Raw genomic sequence first — 19,608 nt, 5'->3', positions numbered from 1 at the left:
TTTTTTGAAAGAGAGAGAGAGAATAGGAAGGAGGAAAAAGGAAGAGAAAGAGAGAGAGAGAATGGGGAGGAGGGAGAAGGAGAGAATGGGAGTATTGCTTTCTTGCCCAGGCTAGAATGCAATTTAGTAATGGGTATTGAAAACCTCTTTTATACTGATAATTATACTTAATGATGTAGTCAGGAAGGAATAAGGGAAGAAGATAACAAACAAACAGCCAACCAATATTTAATTTAAACCTATGAAATGCTATGCGATTACTGAGGAGTGATTTACTTCCAATTATATAGTCACCTTTGGAATAGGTGTAAGGTGGTAATGTATGTTTTGTGTATTTGAAGTGGAGAGTTCTATAAATGTTTATTAAGTTTACTTGTTCCGGGTCTGAGTTCAAGTTCTGAATATCCTTGTTAATTTTCTATCTCGTTGATCTATAGAATCGTTAGCTCTTCTTGTTGCATTGATCCTTTTGCCATTATGTAATGTCATTCCTCGCCTCTTTTGATCTTTGTTGCTTTAAAGTCTACTTTATCAGAGGCGAGAATTGCATCTCCTGCTTTTTGTTTATTAGTTTATTTTTACTCTCTGTTTGATTGGTAAATCTTCCTCCTTCTCTCTGAGTCTTTGTGTATTGTTGCATGTAAGATGGGCCCGGATGCAGCATACCGATGGGTTTTGGCTTTTTATCCAATTAAAATATATATAAGTTTAATACCGGCGTTTGATGCTAGCTGGCTGTTTTGCCCATTAGTTGATGTAAATTTTTTATTGTGTTAAAGTTCTTTGCTTTTTGATATATTTTTGGAAAGGCTGATATTGGTTGTTCCTTTATAAGTATAGTGCTTCTTTCAGAAGCTCTTGTAAAGCAGGCCTGGTGGTGGTGAACTCTCTAAGTACTTGTTTGTTCGCAAAAGATTTAATTTTTCCTTCGCTCATAAAGCTTAGTTTGGCTGGATAGGAAATTCTGGGTTGAAAGTTCTTTTCTTTAAGGATGTTAAATATTGGTCCCCACTCTTTTCTGGCTTGTAGGGTTTCTGCTGAGAGATCTGCTGTAAGTCTGATAGGTTTCCCTTTATGGGTAACCTGACCTTTCTCTCTGGCTGCCCTTAGTATTTTCTCCTTCATTTCAACCCTAATAAATCTGGCGATTATGTGCCTTGGGGTTGGTCTTCTTGAAGAATATCTTTGTGGTGTTCTCTGTATTACCTGGAGTTGAATATTACCCTGCCTTGCCAGGTTGGGAAAGTTTTCCTGAATGATATCCTGAAGAGTATTTTCCAACTTGGATTCATTCTCTTCATCACATTCAGGTACACCTATCAAACGTAAATTAGGTCTTTTCACATAGTCCCATATTTCCTGGAGACTTTGCTCATTCTTTTTCATCCTTTTTTCTGCATTCTTGTCTTCTCGTTTCATTTCACTGAGCTGGCCCTCGACTTCTGATATCCTTTCTTCTGCTTGATCAATTCGACTGTTTAAACTTGTGCATGCTTCGCGAAGTTCTCGTGTTGTGTTTTTCAGCTCCATCAATTCACTTATATTCTTCTCTAAATTGTCCATTCTCGTTAACATTTCATCAAACCTTTTTTCAAGGTTCTTAGTTTCTTTGCATTGGGTTAGAACAAGTTCTTTTAATTCACAGAAGCTTCTTATCACCCACGTTTTGAAACCTGCTTCTGTTATTGGAACACACGTGTAATCTATTAAGCCTTGTTCCGTTACTGATGAGGAATTGCAATCCCCTGTAGAGGGAGAGGCATTCTGATTTTGAGTATTCTCTACCTTTTTACGCTGGTTTCTTCCCTTCATTATATATTTGTCCGTCTGTCGTCTTTCTAACTGGGTCTCTGACGTCCAACTTGTTGATTCCCTGCGCCGAAATCTGAGCAATCCACTGAGCCGGCCAAAACAGCGGTGTTAAGATTGATGGTGCTTTTCTGCCCGGGAATCTCCGGACTCTGCACCAAGAACTGGCGTGCTAAGGCACCAGCAAAACCGCCACGCTGGCCACAAGAGTCACCCTGGTGACCCGTGGAGCTCCTCCACTGGGAATCTCCTGGTCCGTGAGCAACTAATATTCGTCTGAAAGTGTGGCGTCCTCTCGTTCTTTGCGCTTTCACTGGGAGGTACGTGCCCGAGCTGCTAATCATCAGCCATCTTGGATCTCTCCTGAATTCTTGTATTTTTTAGTAGAGACAGGGTTTCACCATGTTGGCCAGGATGGTCTCGACCTCTTGACCTTGTGATCTGCTGGCCTCAGCCTCCCAAAGTTCTGGGATTACAGTCGTGAGCCACCGCGCCTGGCCGATGGTAAGTTTTATGGTCTGTGTGTGTGTGTTACCATAATAAAAAAATTTTTCTCTTTGATTTTTTTGGAAGCAGCATTAGAGAGTTATCCAAAATGGTGAGAGCAAAGGATTCACTGAGGAGCTACCCAGATACCAAAGGATTAGATTTATTTTCTCTTCTATATAGTAGAGATAGCTTGCTATAGTGGACTACTTAGTTTGTCATTGTGGAAAACAGATAATAAATGAGAAGACTGATTTAGATATTTTTGGAAATAAGAAAGGTGATAAAATACTAAATTAACTTCTATTTATAAGAAGGAATTATGGATTCTTTGTTTATTCAAATGACCTCGAGTCAATAAAAATAATCTATGCCTGATAATGTACTCATTTGTCTTATGAAATATCAGGGCTCCAACCAATTGATCTTAAAGTCTACATTGTTGATTTCTGAGCCTGATGCCCAGATTTCTAGCAAAGTGAGGGGACTCACAAAAGGTCTTTCTTCCTAGTCAGGAGCCCTGTTAACTATTCCTTTCTTTTCTTTTTTTTTTTTTTTTTGTGATGGAGATTTGCTCTGTTGCCCAGATTGGAGTGCAGTGGTGTGATCTCGGCTCACGGCAACGTCTGCCTCCTGGGTTCAAGCAATTCTCCTACCTCAGCCTCCCAAGTAGATGGGATTACATGTGCATGCCAACATGCTGGCTAATTTTGTATTTTTAGTAGAGATGGGGTTTTACCATGTTGCCCAGGCTGGTCTCGAACTCCTGGGCTAAGCGATCCACCCACGTTGGCCTCCCAAAGTTCTGAGATTACAGGCGTGAACCATCACATCCTGCCCAACTGTTCCTTTCTTAAGGGGTTTCAAGGGTGGGCAGAAATAAAAAGTAGGTTTTCTTCTGGGAAATGTTACATGAACACTAATTTAGGAAAGTACAATGTCCCTGTATCATGCAGTTTTACAGAGTATTTGAGCAGTCTTTCTAGCTCCCAATTTTAAAGAGGGTTTTGATAAATTTGAGCATGTCTAAGAAAAACAGTGCTCGAAGGATATGGGGAGAATTGTGAAAATATCTGCATCTCTTTATTTGAAGAAGAATTCTATTGACAAGAGGAGTTAAATTTATTTCATGTGGCTTCAGAGGTTGGATTACTGGGTGGAGGCTGCAGGAAGTAGATAGCGCCTTAAAATAAGAACTTTCTAACATTTGAGAGTGGAATTGGACACCTTGTTCATGAAGCAGAGAGGACCCTGTGTATGGAATCTTCAAGCAGAACCTGGGGAGCCATCTGTCAGGAATATTGTAGAGGGGATTCCCACACTAGGAGAGGGTTGCCCAGATGACCTCAAAGTTTTCTTGAGTCTGAAGGAACAAGGTAAAGCTGTAGATTTTTGAGCAGAATATGTAGGAGTGCATATTCTTAAAAAGGTTTCACCTTTTTTTTTTTTATTTTTTTATTTGTAGAAAGTGATTTATTTAGAGAGGGAGAGAGAAACAGGAGAAGGAGAGAGAAAGAAACAGCTAACTTTCACACTGAGTGAGAGAATCCAGAAAGACAGAATGCAGGAGAGGAAAGCAGCTTCCACACTGAGTGGAAGGGAACAGAGAGAGATGGAGTTTAGGAGGGGAAGACAGGCTTCCACAAAGGGAGTGTTCATGGAAGGGGATGCCAGAGGGAAAATCCAGGAGAGAAAGATGGCGTCCACGAAGGGAGTGTTAGTGGAAGGGGACCCAAACTTGGACTCCCAGTTTCACCTTTTTCTAGGAGTGTCTTAGGAACCAAGATCACAGATGTCGGAAAATCAAGGTAGAGGTAAAGAAAACCTCTTACTTCTAAAGCAGCCTATACTTTGTTAGATAAGAGAAGTGAAAATATTAAAATCTACTTAGATAGAATTCCCAAATACTTTAATTTTTATGAGTAACAGAAATAAAGGGAATATATGTATATTTGTCATATTGTTGGTTCTTTAAAAGACAAGTTCATAATAACATTATAGATAGATCGTATGTTAATAGATGCTGGCAACTACTTTTACAGAACATAAACCACATTTTATTTTGTTCTTGAACACATCCTTATATTTAATTCCTTTTTTAGTAGGCAATGATGGAAATTTTGCATCAGGCAGGATATCAGAATTTGACCTAGTGACAACTAAACATTTGAAAGATTTGAAGGCATTCTTACTGTATAAATAGTATTGCCATGGAATTTGAATGCTTTTAGTATTAAAAAGGATCCATAGTCTACAATGATCTGCATTGTTGATAACTGTAAAATGGTTACTAGGGAAGGATGGTTGTAATTTTAGGTGTTCGGTGTTTACTGTGGGTCTCATAAAAATAAGTACTTTATGCTAACTATAGCAGAAAAATATTTTGTCAGATACAAGGTTTATAAGAAACTGATTTCATCTGATACAAGGTATGTAAGAAATATAGGGATGCTACACATTCTATAATTTTTCACCTTCCCTGCTTAGTTGAGTTACTACTATTTTAGAAACATGGAAAAACATAGACTCTAAAGAAAGGAGAGAGAAAAGTTTTGCCCTAATATTAAGGAAGACGCGAATTTTATTTGCATGGTATGCTATTTCTTTTATTGTTGTTTTATTATAAAGCTGAAACATGCTTATTATAGCATTTTTGGAAATGAGTGCATTATTTTAAGCCTCCCATCTGCTACCTCAAAACTACACTTCTTTTTTCTTTTTTGGATAATATAAACTTACAATTCCTTTTGATCCAAATTTTTAAAATAAAACCAGAAGAATGTGGTTTACTTTAAGGAGAATTTCAATTTATACTGTTAAAAACTTAGAGATATTAAAAAGAAAAACTTCAAATTAAATTTTTATATCTTGCAATGTCCTTTGTTAAATCATTTTGTGAAAGAAATTAAAGCAACTTGTAAATAAGTAAAATTAAAGTTTTTGAAAGCTCTGGCTTGACCATTATTAGATTGTTACATGTGCCCTATACATGTAACAGAATTGCACACGCACCCCATAAATTTGTACAAATTTTTTTTAAAAGGCAAATATAAACATGCTTCTTTAAGAAATTAAGGTTTTAAGGTTAAATTATTTATATGAAAGTCCAGAATAATATTTATATTTTCAGAGAATTTAATGATATTAAGGCATATTAGTTATCAAATAATAATTTAGAAAAGTAGTACTAAGACAAGTAGATTTTATCATTATTTACTTTGAAAACCCCGTTAATAATTTATCTCATTATATCATTACATACTAACAATTAGATAGTAATTATTTTATATTTTGGTTTATCATATTACTTAATAACCAAATGATAGAAACTTAAAGATTGAAATGTACTAAGAGATGATTTTGTTACATACTATCTTTCATAAGTGAGAAAACTAAAGCTCAGATAGATATACAATAATTTTCTATCTTTTTTTTTTTGAGACAGGGTCTTACTCTGTCACCTGGGCTGGAATGATGCAGTGATGCAATCTGGACACACTGCAACCTTTGCCTCCAGGGTTCAAGTGATTCTCTTACCTCAGCTTCCTGAGTAGCTGGGACCATAGGCATGTGCCACCACATCCAGCTAATTGTTTTGAATTTTTTTTTGGTAGAGATGGGGTTTCACCATGTTGCCTAGGCTAATCTCAAACTCCTGAACTCAAGTGATCTGCCTGCCTCCGTCTCCCAAAGAGCTGGGATTATAGGTGTGCGCACCGCCCAGCCAATCATTTTCTCCATTGAGTTGCAAGCAGCTCCTCAGCACCCCATCATCACATTTTATTTGGTTTATAGAGTAACTAATTGTTGACTTTACCCCCACCCAGTATGTCAGAAGACATATTTTACAATGCAAACACAGAACTCTGATGTGCTTTTCTAACAAAATATGAATTTCATTTTAAGATAAGCTATAAAAGATTATGAAAATCCTGTGGAAAGTTTTCATGCAGTTAATAGTTTATTTGCACAGATTTCTAACTTGGATGTCTTATAAAATTAGTTGATGTGTATTAAGATTTTATTTGTAAGGATTTGATGTCCTTAAAGTAGTATTTTGATAGACAAGTCTTTTTGTTTGGAGGAAGAATCAGATCATTTGTTGGGAGATAATTGATTAAGTGACTAATAGAAGCAGTGTATGTAGCTATCTTATTTGTTTATTGCTTTGTCTATCCCTAGCTAATAAAGTAAAATTAATCCCATGACAAATACTCCTGGAAAAGCAATTTAAGTGTGATTAAGCCAACAAGTCTAGTTTGCTTGTAGCAAAGTACAATATCTAAGCCTAAATTTATGCTTAGTGATTTTCAGGCATCAGGTTTAATTTCTTTCATCTATATAAGTTGGTTGCTCTGTTTTCTTTTTTGAGCCAAGAGAGGTGCTGAATGCAGAGCTAAAGAAGCACTTTCTTCTGCCACCCTCCCTTCTTTCCCTCCTCCCCAAACTATTTTAGCAGGGAATCAGTATTAAGTGCTTTCATCAAAGAGTAAACTTGCTGCCAGGAGTCTCATTTGCCTGCCAACATAAAAGTTTGGCTATAGATTTTTGATTTCAGGGTAACAAAGCTCTTTCAAGGAGGACACAGTGACAGCAATGGACTCTAGGCAACTGTGAGCATAATAGAATAGAATGAGCTTGGGCTATAGATTCAGAAAATAACTAGATTTGGCTTCTAGTCCAAAGATGATAACATATTTGTTATGAAAATCTAATGAGGTAATGAATGTCAAGCAACAATAGCAGTATCTGGTACATGCTGCATAATTTTTAATTCTCTCTCTCTTCTACTAATCTAATTTGACTTCTTTTGGATTCCTTTGGAGACTACACTGCGATAATAGAAGTGGGGAGAGAGCACTGGGCAACTCCAGAAGCCATCTTATCTGTGGATGTTATTTTCCAATAAATGTAGAAGAGAGATTGAGATGACCACTCTCCATTGTGCCTCATCCCTAAGCCCCACTCTAACTGCAGTGTAAATCCAATTAAACTAGATTCCTAGGAGATTCATGTTTGGTTATATTACTAGAGACTTGACATGATGATAACTAGCCCTTCTTTCCAGGGAAAGGTAACCCAAGAGTGGCCCCAGTTGCTCACAGAATCTCATGCTCAGGTAAAGTGTATAAATGGAAGATGACAAGGCCTACAGATCCCTAAAGTTAGATAAATGTCAAGATCCAGGGACAGAATTATAAAAGGGGAACTAGATTTTTTTTTTTCTGAGTTGGAGTCTTGCTCTGTCACTCAGGCTGGAGTGCAGTGGCATAATCTCGGCTCACTGCAACCTCTGTCTCCTAGATTCAGCCAATTCTCCTGCCTCAGCCTCCTGAGTAGCTGGGATTGCAGGCACCTGCCACCATGCCCAGCCCATCTTTCTTTTTTAAAATAATAACTAATATGTGTAAAGTTGTAGATTAGTCCTCAATAACATGAATTCTGATGTACAACACATAACCTATCTCAGTTCCTAGCCTAAGATTCCCTCAGATAGAAGGTTCTCATTGAAAGAATGAATAAGAATCCACACACCACATGCAACATTAACTACTTTTTTTTTTTTTTTTTTTTTGTGACCGAGTCTTGCTCTGTTGCCAGGCTGGAGTGCAGTGGCATGATCTCGGCTCACGGCAACCTCCACCTTGAGCCTGGGTTCAAGTGATTCTCCTGCCTCAGTCTCCCAAGTAGTTGGGACTACAGGCGCGCGTCACCACGCCCAGTTAATTTTTGTATTTTTAGTAGAGACAGGGTTTCACCATGTTGGCCTGGATGGTCTTGATGTCTTGATGATGTGATTCTCCTGCCTCGGCCTCCCAAAGTGTTGGGATTACGGGTGTGAGCCACCATGCCCAGCCAACATTAACTGCTAATAAAAAATAATCTAGGAAGCAATATAATACAAATTATTCAGCCATCCATTCATTGGGTCAGTGAAATGGACTATATGCCATGCATGATGTTAATTATTAGGAGTTCAAATTTCAGCAAAATGTGAAGTCAAGACAAATGTGCTTCCTTCTCTCCAAGAGCTCATATTCTGGTCTCTCTTGAGGGAGGAAGGCTGAGTCAGCAGGATATGATAGGTCAATTAAAGTATCCATTGAAAATACCTAACTCTTCCACTCTAAAGACCATAATTTTTCTTTCTTTTTTTTGTCTTTTTGTTTTTTTCCTTTTTGTGGAGAACGGAGTCTCGCTATATTACCCAGGAAGGTCTTGAACTCCTGGGCTCAAGAAGACTATATTTTTTTCAAGCCAGATTATGATCAGCAATGCTACTGTATTCTAGTTTTGCCAACCTGTACTTTCTTTTACAAATTAGTATATGTATATAGTATATATACTAGTGTAGTGAGATATAGTATAGATCTTGTGTGTGGGGTGTGTGTGTGTGTGTGTGTGTGTATGATATATTTATATTTCACAGGAATTTACTTCATGTGATTCAGGCCCTCTAGAGTTCTGGGAGTGAAATAAATCCTAATAGCTGTAAGGCATTCATTGCATGTGATCAGTTAAATTTTCTTTGCATCTAGAATGGTACCATTATTTGCCATCCTTGGGAGAATTTAGAAATAGTCACTCAAATAATTTTTTGTGCTCTGTGTCCAAATGAAGAACCCCTTTTAAGAAAGTCAGCCTCAGTGGCTTTTCTTCTTTTCTTTTTTTTTTTGAGATGGAATTTCACTCTTGTTGCCCAGGCTGGAGTGCAATGGCATGATCTCGGCTCACTGCGACCCCTACCTCCCAGGTTCAAGTAATTCTCCTGTCACAGCCTCCTGAGTGGCTGGGACTACAGGTGCCCACCACCATGCCCAGCTAATGTTTTGTATTTTTAGTAGAGATGAGGTTTCATCATGTTGGCCAGGCTGGTCTCAAACTCCTGATCTCAGGTGATCCACCCACCTCGGCCTCCCAAAGTGTCGGGATCACAGATGTGAGCCACTACACCCGGCTGGCTTCTCATTTTAAATGAAGTAATAAAATTGAGCTCCTGAACCTGCAGCACTGAGAACTATTCATTGCATTACCGTAATGACAGAAATATGTAGGATGTCAAAGGAGTCAGTTAGCTCTACAGTGACATTACCGCTTCTGCCTTCTGTGTGAATTCAGGATGAGGAGGGCATACATTGGCAACTGAATCATAGTCTGATTTCCTTCCTGTAGAGGCGGGGAGAATGGGCTTATTTTTCATGTGTGGGATTTATGTGTCTTAAATGCAAATTATTCCTTAATAGTCAACAAAATGCTGTAAAAATCTACTATCAATTTGTTTATTACACTGAAGCTATGCACTGAACTGCCTTCCTGAAGATAAATGTATACATGGTGCCGTGCTACTGAGGATCTGCATTACTCTTTCTACTTACTTAACTATTTATTGAGATCCCACTGTGTCCGTCTTACTGTGCTTGGTCCTGATAACACAAAGGTGAACTGATCCTGGTCTAGTGGTGGTGAGAGACAAGTGAACAGGCAATTATAATTGCTAAGTGTTAATAAATGACAGAGAAGGCACAGGATGCTGTGGTCACAGAAGAAGAGACACCTAACTTAGACTAAGGGGATTAGAGCAAGGCTTCCTGACTGATAACTAAGTTAAAACCTATGAATTGAATGGGAGTCAGCTAAGTAAAGAAAAAGAAAGGTCTTTCTTGGAGAAAACAGTACGTAGAGAGTTCCAGCATGGGTAAGCATGCAAACTTAGGAAAATAAAAAAAGATGAGTGTGGTTTGAGATCAGATTGTGAGGGTGAGAGATGAAGCAAAGAGATAGCAGGAACACTCTCAACTAGGATGTTATAAACCCTCTTCAGGACTCTATTTTGAGAGCAATGAAGATTCATTAAAGCGCTTGAAGAAAGGTGTATCATAATGAAATTTATGTTCTGGAAAGATAACTCCAGCTGCAGAATAGTGTATGATTAAGGGGAGGGTGAGGTGAAGGTCTGGGAGACCATTCATGATTTTTTTTGCAGCAATCTAGTAATGAGAAAAATTTATAAATTTGCGTGATATTTTCCAGGATCTGATGACTTTTGTTGATGTAGGATGTGGCGGAAAAGGGTCAATTCCTGGTTTCCGGCTTGGGCTATGAGGTGAGATGGAGAAACAGGAGGAGTAGCAGGTTTCCCGAGGAAGATGACGAGTTCAATTTTAGGTGGTTTAGACTTGGGGTGTTTGTGCGTCGACCGAGGAGGCTTTAGGGGTGCAAAATTTAGTGGGAGATTGGAGGAAGCTGTTGTTCATATTTTAATTACTGCTTTTCTTGCCAGTCCTCCCTTAGGGTGCCACTGTGGAATTAAGAATTTATGAATTAGAGATAGTTCCTGTGGAATTGGATCCAAAAAGTACAAAAGGAAAGAGCATGCAGCTTGCTGCTTCTTGGGAACTTAATGGGCTGAGGGTGCACTATTTTATCATTTTCCACCAGCGGCATAATGCTTGTTCCTTCCCATTGATTTAAATAAATATATTTATATTTTATATATGCAAATTTACATATTCACAGATAAAGTCCTTGATGTATCTGTTGATGTGCTTATCTCTGGGAACTGAGATTAGGTGGAGGAGAGGGGAATTATTACTTTATATAATATTATATTGCTATACTTGTTTTTGCACAAACAACTTACTTTTTTGAAAAATATAATTAAAATTATTAAGTAAATAATTGAGTAGAAATTTTGAGCAAATTGGGTTGAAAAAATAATTGAAGTGACAGGCAATGTAGACTTTTTTTTTGAAGAGCAATGTAGACATCATAGGAGTAAAAATAATGATATGTCTCAAACTATATGGGGCAATCCTCCTGCCCATGATTCATCCCCAAGTGGTATGTTAGGAATTGTGTGTAAATGATTTTTGTCATCCAGTTGCTACCTCTTATTTATTCTCCTGTAGAAAGCACCCAACATTACATCTGTTATCAAGACTGATGCTCAACTAGTACTCACTGGTAGGCCGCAGTGGTTTATTTATAGCCTGTGTCTGTTCTGATTGGTCTGATTACTGGCTGTTGTTATAACTGCTGCTTTAGTGATTTATATTCTCTGACACCACTGATTTAGGAGGCTTTTCTGGACATCTGCCTCTTCATCTCCTTTCAAGTCTCTCCAATATTCCCTGGAGAATATCTATCATAGTAGTAGATATCTAGTAGTAGTCATCTGTCATAGCATCTAGAGTAGCCTGAATAATGGTCCTCAAAGATATCAGGTCCTAATTCCGAGAACCCTTAAATGTTATCTTACTTGGAAAAGGGCCTTTGCAAATGTGATTGAGGATCTTGATATGGCAAAATTATACTGGATTATCCAGATGAGCACTGAAAGTCCACTTTATAATGATAGGCAAGTGTCTTTATAGGAGGCAGGCAGAAGGGCAGTTTGACACAAGCACAGAAGAGAAGGCTAGGGAAAGGAGGAGTAGATCGAGATTTGAAAATGGAGGCCTTGAAGACTGGAGTGATGGATGTGGCCACAAGTCAAAAAATGCTGGCTGCCACCAGAAGCAGGAAGAGGCGAGGAGCAGATTTTCCCTCTAGAGCTTCTGGAGGGAACACAGTTCTGTCGACGCTTGATCTCAACCCTGTGAAACTGATTTCAGACTTTCTACTTGCAGAAATGTGAGCGCATAAATATCTCAAATATTGCATGGAACCTACTTATACTAAAAATATACTATTGTTTATTTCAAATGCAACAAGGCAGGCCTCTTGTATTTTATTTAGTAACCTTCTATAGAGACTATGTCTTAATCATCTCTGTATTGTTTAGCATGTTTAATAAGTGGATGTTTGTTGAATAAATAAATAAAATGATAATTTTGCAAAGAGTTAAAAAGTATTTTTAATATCAAAATTTCCAAATAGTATAATAGAATAGTATAATGAAGCTTCTTATCTGCAAATAGTATACTAGAAAGAATAGTATAATGAAGCCCCTTATATACATTGTAGCTTTTATAATCATTGACATGTGATCAATTTCATAGTTTTTTAAATTTTGTTTTTGAAATGGAGTCTTGCTCTGTCACTCAGTGCAGTGGCATGATCTCAGATCACCGTAGCCTCTGCCTCCCGGGTTCAAGCAATTATCCTGCCTCAGCCTCCCGAGTAGCTGGGACTACAGACGAGTGCCACCACACCCAGCTAATTTTTGTATTTTTAGTACAGACAGAGTTTCACCATATTGGTGAAGCCGGTCTTGAATTCCTGACCTCGGGATCCACCCACCTCAGCCTCCTAAAGTGTTTATGAGCATATGTATGAGTGTCCAAAGAGACAGGGCTGTGGTGGCAATAGCATTGCATTTCAAGATGATACCTCCTTCGACAAGAATTGAAGAAATCAAGAGTGATGAGCATTTGCATATAGATAACAGGAGAGTAAAACACAATGTATCCCATTGAGGGGGGTTGTTATAGAATGCCGGGAAATATAGAGGACATGGATGATATTTTCTAAATATAAATTGCCACATGTGAAGTGGGAGGATTGCTTGAAGCCAAGAATTCAAGACCGATATAGAGGACATGGATGATACTTTCCAAATATAAATGCAAATATAAATTGGAACAGGTGAAGCAGGAGATTGTTTGAGGCCAGGAGTTTAAGACTCATCTGGGCAACACAGCAAGACCCTGTCTCTACAAAAACAACAAACAAAAAACTAGCCAGGCATGGTTGCACATGGAGGTTACCCTCCAGGGTATCTAGTCCTAGAGGCCGAGGCTGGAGGATTGCTTGAGCCCAGGAGGTCAAGGCTGTCATGAGCCATGATTGTCCCACTTGCACTCTAGCCTGGCCAAAGAATTGTGGCCCCTTCTCTAAAAAAATAAAATACAATAAAATTGCCACCTGTACACAAAAATTGGTAGATGTAACTTCTGGTAGTGTTGTTCTGCTGAAAACAAAACATTTGATGAGCCCTCAACTAAATTTGCTGACCATTTCACCTCTTATAATGGTGAGGAACCAATCAGAACAGTTAATCAGAACTTTATTCTATGCTAGTCACTTCTACATCTCCAACCTGGAATAGGTTGGAGGAAGGGTGTGACCGAATCATCCCTGAATGCGAAGTAGCCACGGGAAAGAGGGCTGGGCTGAGTCAGATCACTGTTTGTAGGAAAATTAGGCCTCAAAAATTCAAATGAAAGACATGTCTAATTGCATCATGAGGATGTTGAAAGACAGGCAGGTGCCAGAGAAATGGGAAATTCTTTAAAAAATGAAATTTTATGGATTGAGATCCAAGATGGCCACTTAAGAGGAAGTCGGGATTGCAGCTCCGAGAGAAGGCGCAGAGGGTGAGTGGACGCCGCATTTCCAGACGGACTTTTACTGCCCACAGACCAGGAGATTCACAGGAGGAAAAGCCCCACGGGTCTCCAGCGCCGCTGGTTTGAGCGGAGTGGCCGCTCAGCCTACGCCCTGGAGCGGGGGGCAGTGGCTTCTTGTGCAGAGCGAGAGAGACAGAGTTCCCTCTGAGCCAGAAAGGGGAGCTGAAGCAGGGAGCCAAGCCAGGAGACCCCCGGGCAAGGGAGTGCCACGAATCTCAGAGCCGCTGCTTCGGCTGACGCAGCGGCACACAGGGCAGCGGATTTTAATTGCGCGGAGAAGCTCCCCGCATTCCCAGCGCCGCTGGTTGGACCGGAGCAGCCGCTCGGCCTGCACGGGGGGCGGGGAGCAGCGGCTCCTTGAACAAAGTGAACGAGACTGTGTCCCCTCTGGGCCAGCAAGGGGAACTGTGGCAAGGAGGCAAGCCAAGAGATTACAGGACAAAGAGGGCCCCTCTAGAAACACGGCTGAACCCGGGACGGTTCAGCTCTGTGGGGGAGGGGCGTCCTCCATCGGGAAACACCCTGCAGTTCCCGGGGCAATTTTCCGTAACCAAGACAACCCGCCACTACAGAGACTCCGTCACTACAGGGGCGGGCCAGCATAGCGGAAGCAGTTCTAACTACACCCACAGGACTGCTGGGAAGCTCACACGGAAGCTGGGCGGAGCCCACAGCAGCTCAGCGAAGCCTCTGCAGGCTGAGTGTGACTAGACTGCCACCTTGTGGGCAGGGAAAACGGTAGCAACACAGCTGAAAAACATAAAGTGCTAAACCCCTGGGCCAGAACACCTGGGGAGAAGAAAAGGGGGTTTATGAGTTCAGCTGATGCAGACTTAAAATTACCAAAATCAGAAAGACAGCAACTACAAAGTCAATAGGCGGATAAATCCACAAAGATGGGAAGAAACCAGCGCAAAAAGGATGAAAACACCCAAAACCAGAACACCTCTCCCCCTACAAGGCAGCATAACTCCTCACCAGCACGGGAACAAGACTGGACGGAGAATGAGTGTGATGAAATGACAGAATCAGCTTTCAGAAAATGGATAATAAGAAACTTCTGTGAGCTAAAAGAACATGTTCTAACCCAATGCAAAGAAACTAAGAACCTTGAAAAAAGACTTGATGAAATGCTAACGAGAATGGACAACTTAGAGAGGAATATGAATGAATTGATGGAGCTGAAAAACACAACACGAGAACTTCGCGAAGCATGTACAAGTTTCAACAGCAGAATTGACCAAGCGGAAGAAAGGATATCAGAAGTTGAAGATCAACTCAATGAAATAAAACGAGAAGGGAAGATTAGAGAAAACAAGGTAAAAAGGAATGAACAGAGTCAACAAGAAATATGGGACTACGTGAAAAGACCTAATCTACGTTTGATAGGTGTACCTGAATGTGACGAAGAGAATGCATCCAAGCTGGAAAATACTCTTCAGGATATTATCCAGGAAAACTTCCCCAACCTAGCAAGGCAGGCCAAGATTCAAGTCCAAGAAATACAGAGAACACCACAAAGATATTCCTCTAGAAGAGCAACCCCAAGGCACATAATCATCAGATTCACCAGGGTTGAAATGAAGGAGAAAATACTAAGGGCAGCCAGAGAGAAAGGTTGGGTTACCCACAAAGGGAAACCCATCAGACTCACAGCAGATCTCTCAGCAGAAACCCTACAGGCCAGAAGAGAGTGGGGGCCGATATTCAACATCCTTAAAGAAAAGAACTTTCAACCCAGAATTTCATATCCAGCCAAACTAAGCTTCATAAGTGAAGGAAAAATAAAATCCTTTGTGAACAAGCAAGTACTCACAGATTTCATCACCACCAGACCAGCTTTACAAGAGCTCCTGAAGGAGACACTACACATAGAAAAAAACAACCAGCACCAGCCACTCCAAAAACGCACGAAATGGTAAAGAGCAGCAACACAATGAAGAATCTCCATCAACCAATGGGCAAATCAGCCAGCTAGCATCAAAATGACAGGACCAAACTCACACATAACAATATTAACCCTAAATGTAAATGGACTAAATGCCCCAATCAAAAGACACAGACTGGCAAATTGGATAAAAAGCCAAAACCCATCAGTGTGCTGTATCCAGGAAACCCACCTCACATGCAAGGATACACAAAGGCTCAAAATAAAGGGTTGGAGGAAGATTTACCAAGCAAATGGAGAGCAAAAAAAAGCAGGAGTTGCAATTCTCATCTCTGATAAAATAGACTTTAAAGCAACAAAGATCAAAAGAGACAAAGAAGGACATTACATAATGGTAAAAGGATCAATACAACAAGAAGAGCTAACGATCCTAAATATATATGCACCTAATACAGGAGCACCCAGATACATAAGGCAAGTTCTTAAAGACTTACAAAGAGACATAGACTCCCACACATTAATACTGGGAGACTTCAACACACCGTTGTCAATATTAGACAGATCAACGAGACAGAAAATTAATAAGGATATCCAGGACTTGAACTCAGACCTGGAACAAGCAAACCTAATAGATATTTACAGAACTCTCCAGCCCAAATCCAGAGAATATACATTCTTCTCAGCACCACATCACACCTACTCTAAAATTGACCACATAATTGGAAGTAAATCACTCCTCAGCAAATGCAAAAGAACAGAAACCATAACAAACAGTCTCTCAGACCACAGTGCAATCAAGTTAGAACTCAGAATTCAGAAGCCAACCCAGAACCGCACATCCTCATGGAAATTGAACAACTTTCTCCTGAATGTTGACTGGATAAACAATGAAATGAAGGCAGAAATAAAGATGTTCTTCGAAACCAACGAGAATGAAGACACCACATACCAGAATCTCTGGGACACATTTAAAGCAGTCTCTAGAGGAAAATATATAGCAATAAGTGCCCACATGAGAAGAAAGGAGAGAACTAAAATTGACACCCTATCATCAAAATTGAAAGAGCTAGAGGAGCAAGATCAAAAAAACTCAAAACCTAGCAGAAGACAAGAAATAACTAAGATCAAAGCAGAAATGAAGGAGATAGAGACACGAAAAACCCTTCAAAAAATCAATAAATCCAGGAGCTGGTTTTTTGAAAAGATCAACAAAATAGACAGACCACTAGCCAAACTAATAAAAAAGAAAAGAGAGAATAACCAAATAGATGCAATAAAAAATGATAAAGGGGATATCACCACAGATGCCACAGAAATTCAAACCATCATCAGAGATTATTACAAACAACTCTATGCACATAAATTAGAAAACCTGGAAGAAATGGATAAATTCCTGGACAGTAGTCTCCTCCCATGCCTAAACCAGGAAGAAGTCGAAACCCTGAATAGACCAATAACAAGGTCTGAAGTCGAGGCAGCAATTAAGAGCCTACCACCCAAAAAAAGCCCAGGCCCAGATGGTCTCACAGCCGAATTCTACCAGACATACAAAGAGGAACTGGTACCATTCCTACTGAAACTATTCCAAATAATCCAAAAAGAGGGAATCCTTCCCAAATCATTTTATGAGACCAACATCATCCTAATACCAAAACCCGGCAGAGACTCAACAAGAAAAGAAAACTACAGGCCAATATCCATGATGAACATAGATGCAAAAATCTTCAATAAAATACTGGCAAGCCGATTACAACAGCACATCAAAAAGCTTATCCACCATGATCAAGTAGGATTCATCCCAGGGATGCAAGGCTGGTTCAATATACGCAAGTCTATAAATGTAATTCACCACATAAACAGAACCAAAGACAAAAACCACATGATTATCTCAATTGATGCAGAGAAGGCCTTCGACAAAATTCAACAGCCCTTTATGCTAAAAACCCTCAATAAACTAGGTATCGATGGAACGTATCTCAAAATAATAAAAGCTATTTATGACAAACCGACAGCCAATATCATACTGAATGGGCAAAAACTGGAAGCATTCCCTTTGAAATCCGGCACTAGACAAGGATGCCCTCTCTCACCACTCCTATTCAATATAGTACTGGAAATTCTAGCCAGAGCAATCAGGCAAGAAAAAGAAATAAAGGGTATTCAATTAGGAAAGGAGGAAGTCAAATTGTCTCTATTTGCAGACGACATGATTGTATATCTAGAAGACCCTATCACCTCAGCCCAAAATCTCCTGAAACTGATAAGCAACTTCAGCAAAGTCTCAGGATACAAAATCAATGTGCAAAAATCACAAGCATTCCTATACACCAATAACAGACTTAAAGAGAGCCAAATCAAGAACGAACTGCCATTCACAATTGCTACAAAGAGAATAAAATACCTAGGAATACAACTAACAAGGAACGTAAAGGACCTCTTCAAGGAGAACTACAAATCACTGCTCAACGAAATAAGAGAGGACACAAACAGATGGAGAAACATTCCATGTTCATGGTTAGGAAGAATTAATATCGTGAAAATGGCCATACTGCCCAAAGTAATTTACAGATTCAATGCTATCCCCATCAAGCTACCAATGACCTTCCTCACAGAACTGGAAAAAATCACCTTAAACTTCATATGGAACCAAAAGAGAGCCCGCATAGCCAAGTCAATTCTAAGCAAAAAGAACAAAGCAGGAGGCATCACACTACTGGACTTCAAACTCTACTACAAGGCTACAGTAATCAAAACAGCATGGTACTGGTACCAAAACAGAGATATAGACCAATGGAACAGAACAGAGACGTCGGAGGCGACACAACATATCTACAACCACCTGATCTTTGACAAACCTGAAAAAAACAATCAATGGGGAAAGGATTCCATGTTCAATAAGTGGTGTTGGGAAAACTGGCTAGCCATATGCAGAAAGCTGAAACTGGACCCCTTCCTGACACCTTACACTAAAATTGACTCCAGATGGATTAAAGACTTAAACATAAGACGTAACACCATAAAAACACTAGAAGGAAACCTAGGCAAAACCATTCAGGACATAGGCGTAGGCAAGGACTTTATGACCAAAACACCAAAAGCATTGGCAACAAAAGCCAAAATAGACAAATGGGACCTAATCAAACTCCACAGCTTTTGCACGGCAAAAGAAACAGTCAATAGAGTGAATCGGCAACCAACAGAATGGGAAAAAATTTTTGCAGCCTACCCGTCTGACAAAGGGCTGATATCCAGAATTTACAATGAACTAAAAAAGATTTACAAGAAAAAAACAAACAAGCCCATTCAAAAATGGGCGAAGGATATGAACAGATACTTTACAAAAGAAGACATACATGAGGCCAACAAACATATGAAAAAATGCTCATCATCACTGGTCATTAGAGAAATGCAAATCAAAACTACATTGAGATACCATCTCACGCCAGTTAGAATGGCGATCATTAAAAAATCTGGAGACAACAGATGCTGGAGAGGATGTGGAGAAATAGGAACACTTTTACACTGTTGGTGGGAGTGTAAATTAGTTCAACCACTGTGGAAAACAGTGTGGCGATTCCTCAAGGACCTAGAAATAGAAATTCCATTTCACCCAGCAATCCCATTACTGGGCATATATCCAAAGGATTATAAATCGTTCTACTATAAGGACACATGCACACGAATGTTCATTGCAGCACAGTTTACAATAGCAAAGACCTGGAACCAGCCCAAATGCCCATCGATGATAGACTGGACAGGAAAAATGTGGCACATATACACCATGGAATATTATGCAGCCATTAAAAAGGAGGAGTTCACATCCTTCGTAGGGACATGGATGAACCTGGAAAACATCATTCTCAGCAAACTGACACAAGAACACAAAATCAAACACCACATGTTCTCACTCATAGGCGGGTGTTGAACAAGGAGAACACATGGACACAGGGAGGGGAGCACTATACACGGGGGTCTGTGGGGGGAGGGGGGATAGTGGGGGGGTGGGGAGTTGGGGAGGGATAGCATGGGGAGAAATGCCAGATATAGGTGAAGGGGAGGGAGGCAGCAAATCAT

The 19,608-nt window shown here is 39.8% G+C and overlaps 1 protein-coding gene across 1 annotated transcript in view; it reads left to right on the top strand.

The window, feature by feature from the left end:
* Positions 1-19,608, top strand: part of ANK2 (ankyrin 2) — a 678,679-nt gene that overhangs the window by 81,233 nt on the left and 577,838 nt on the right. The gene's annotated exons all lie outside the window — the stretch shown is intronic.

This window comes from Aotus nancymaae, unplaced genomic scaffold (assembly GCF_030222135.1).
Source record: "Aotus nancymaae isolate 86718 unplaced genomic scaffold, 86718_ANA_hifiasm-v0.15.2.pri h1tg000033l, whole genome shotgun sequence".
Classification (NCBI taxonomy): Eukaryota; Metazoa; Chordata; class Mammalia; order Primates; family Aotidae; genus Aotus; species Aotus nancymaae.
The sequence above is the reverse complement of the archived record's forward strand: the minus strand, read 5'-3'. Positions and strand labels throughout refer to the sequence as shown.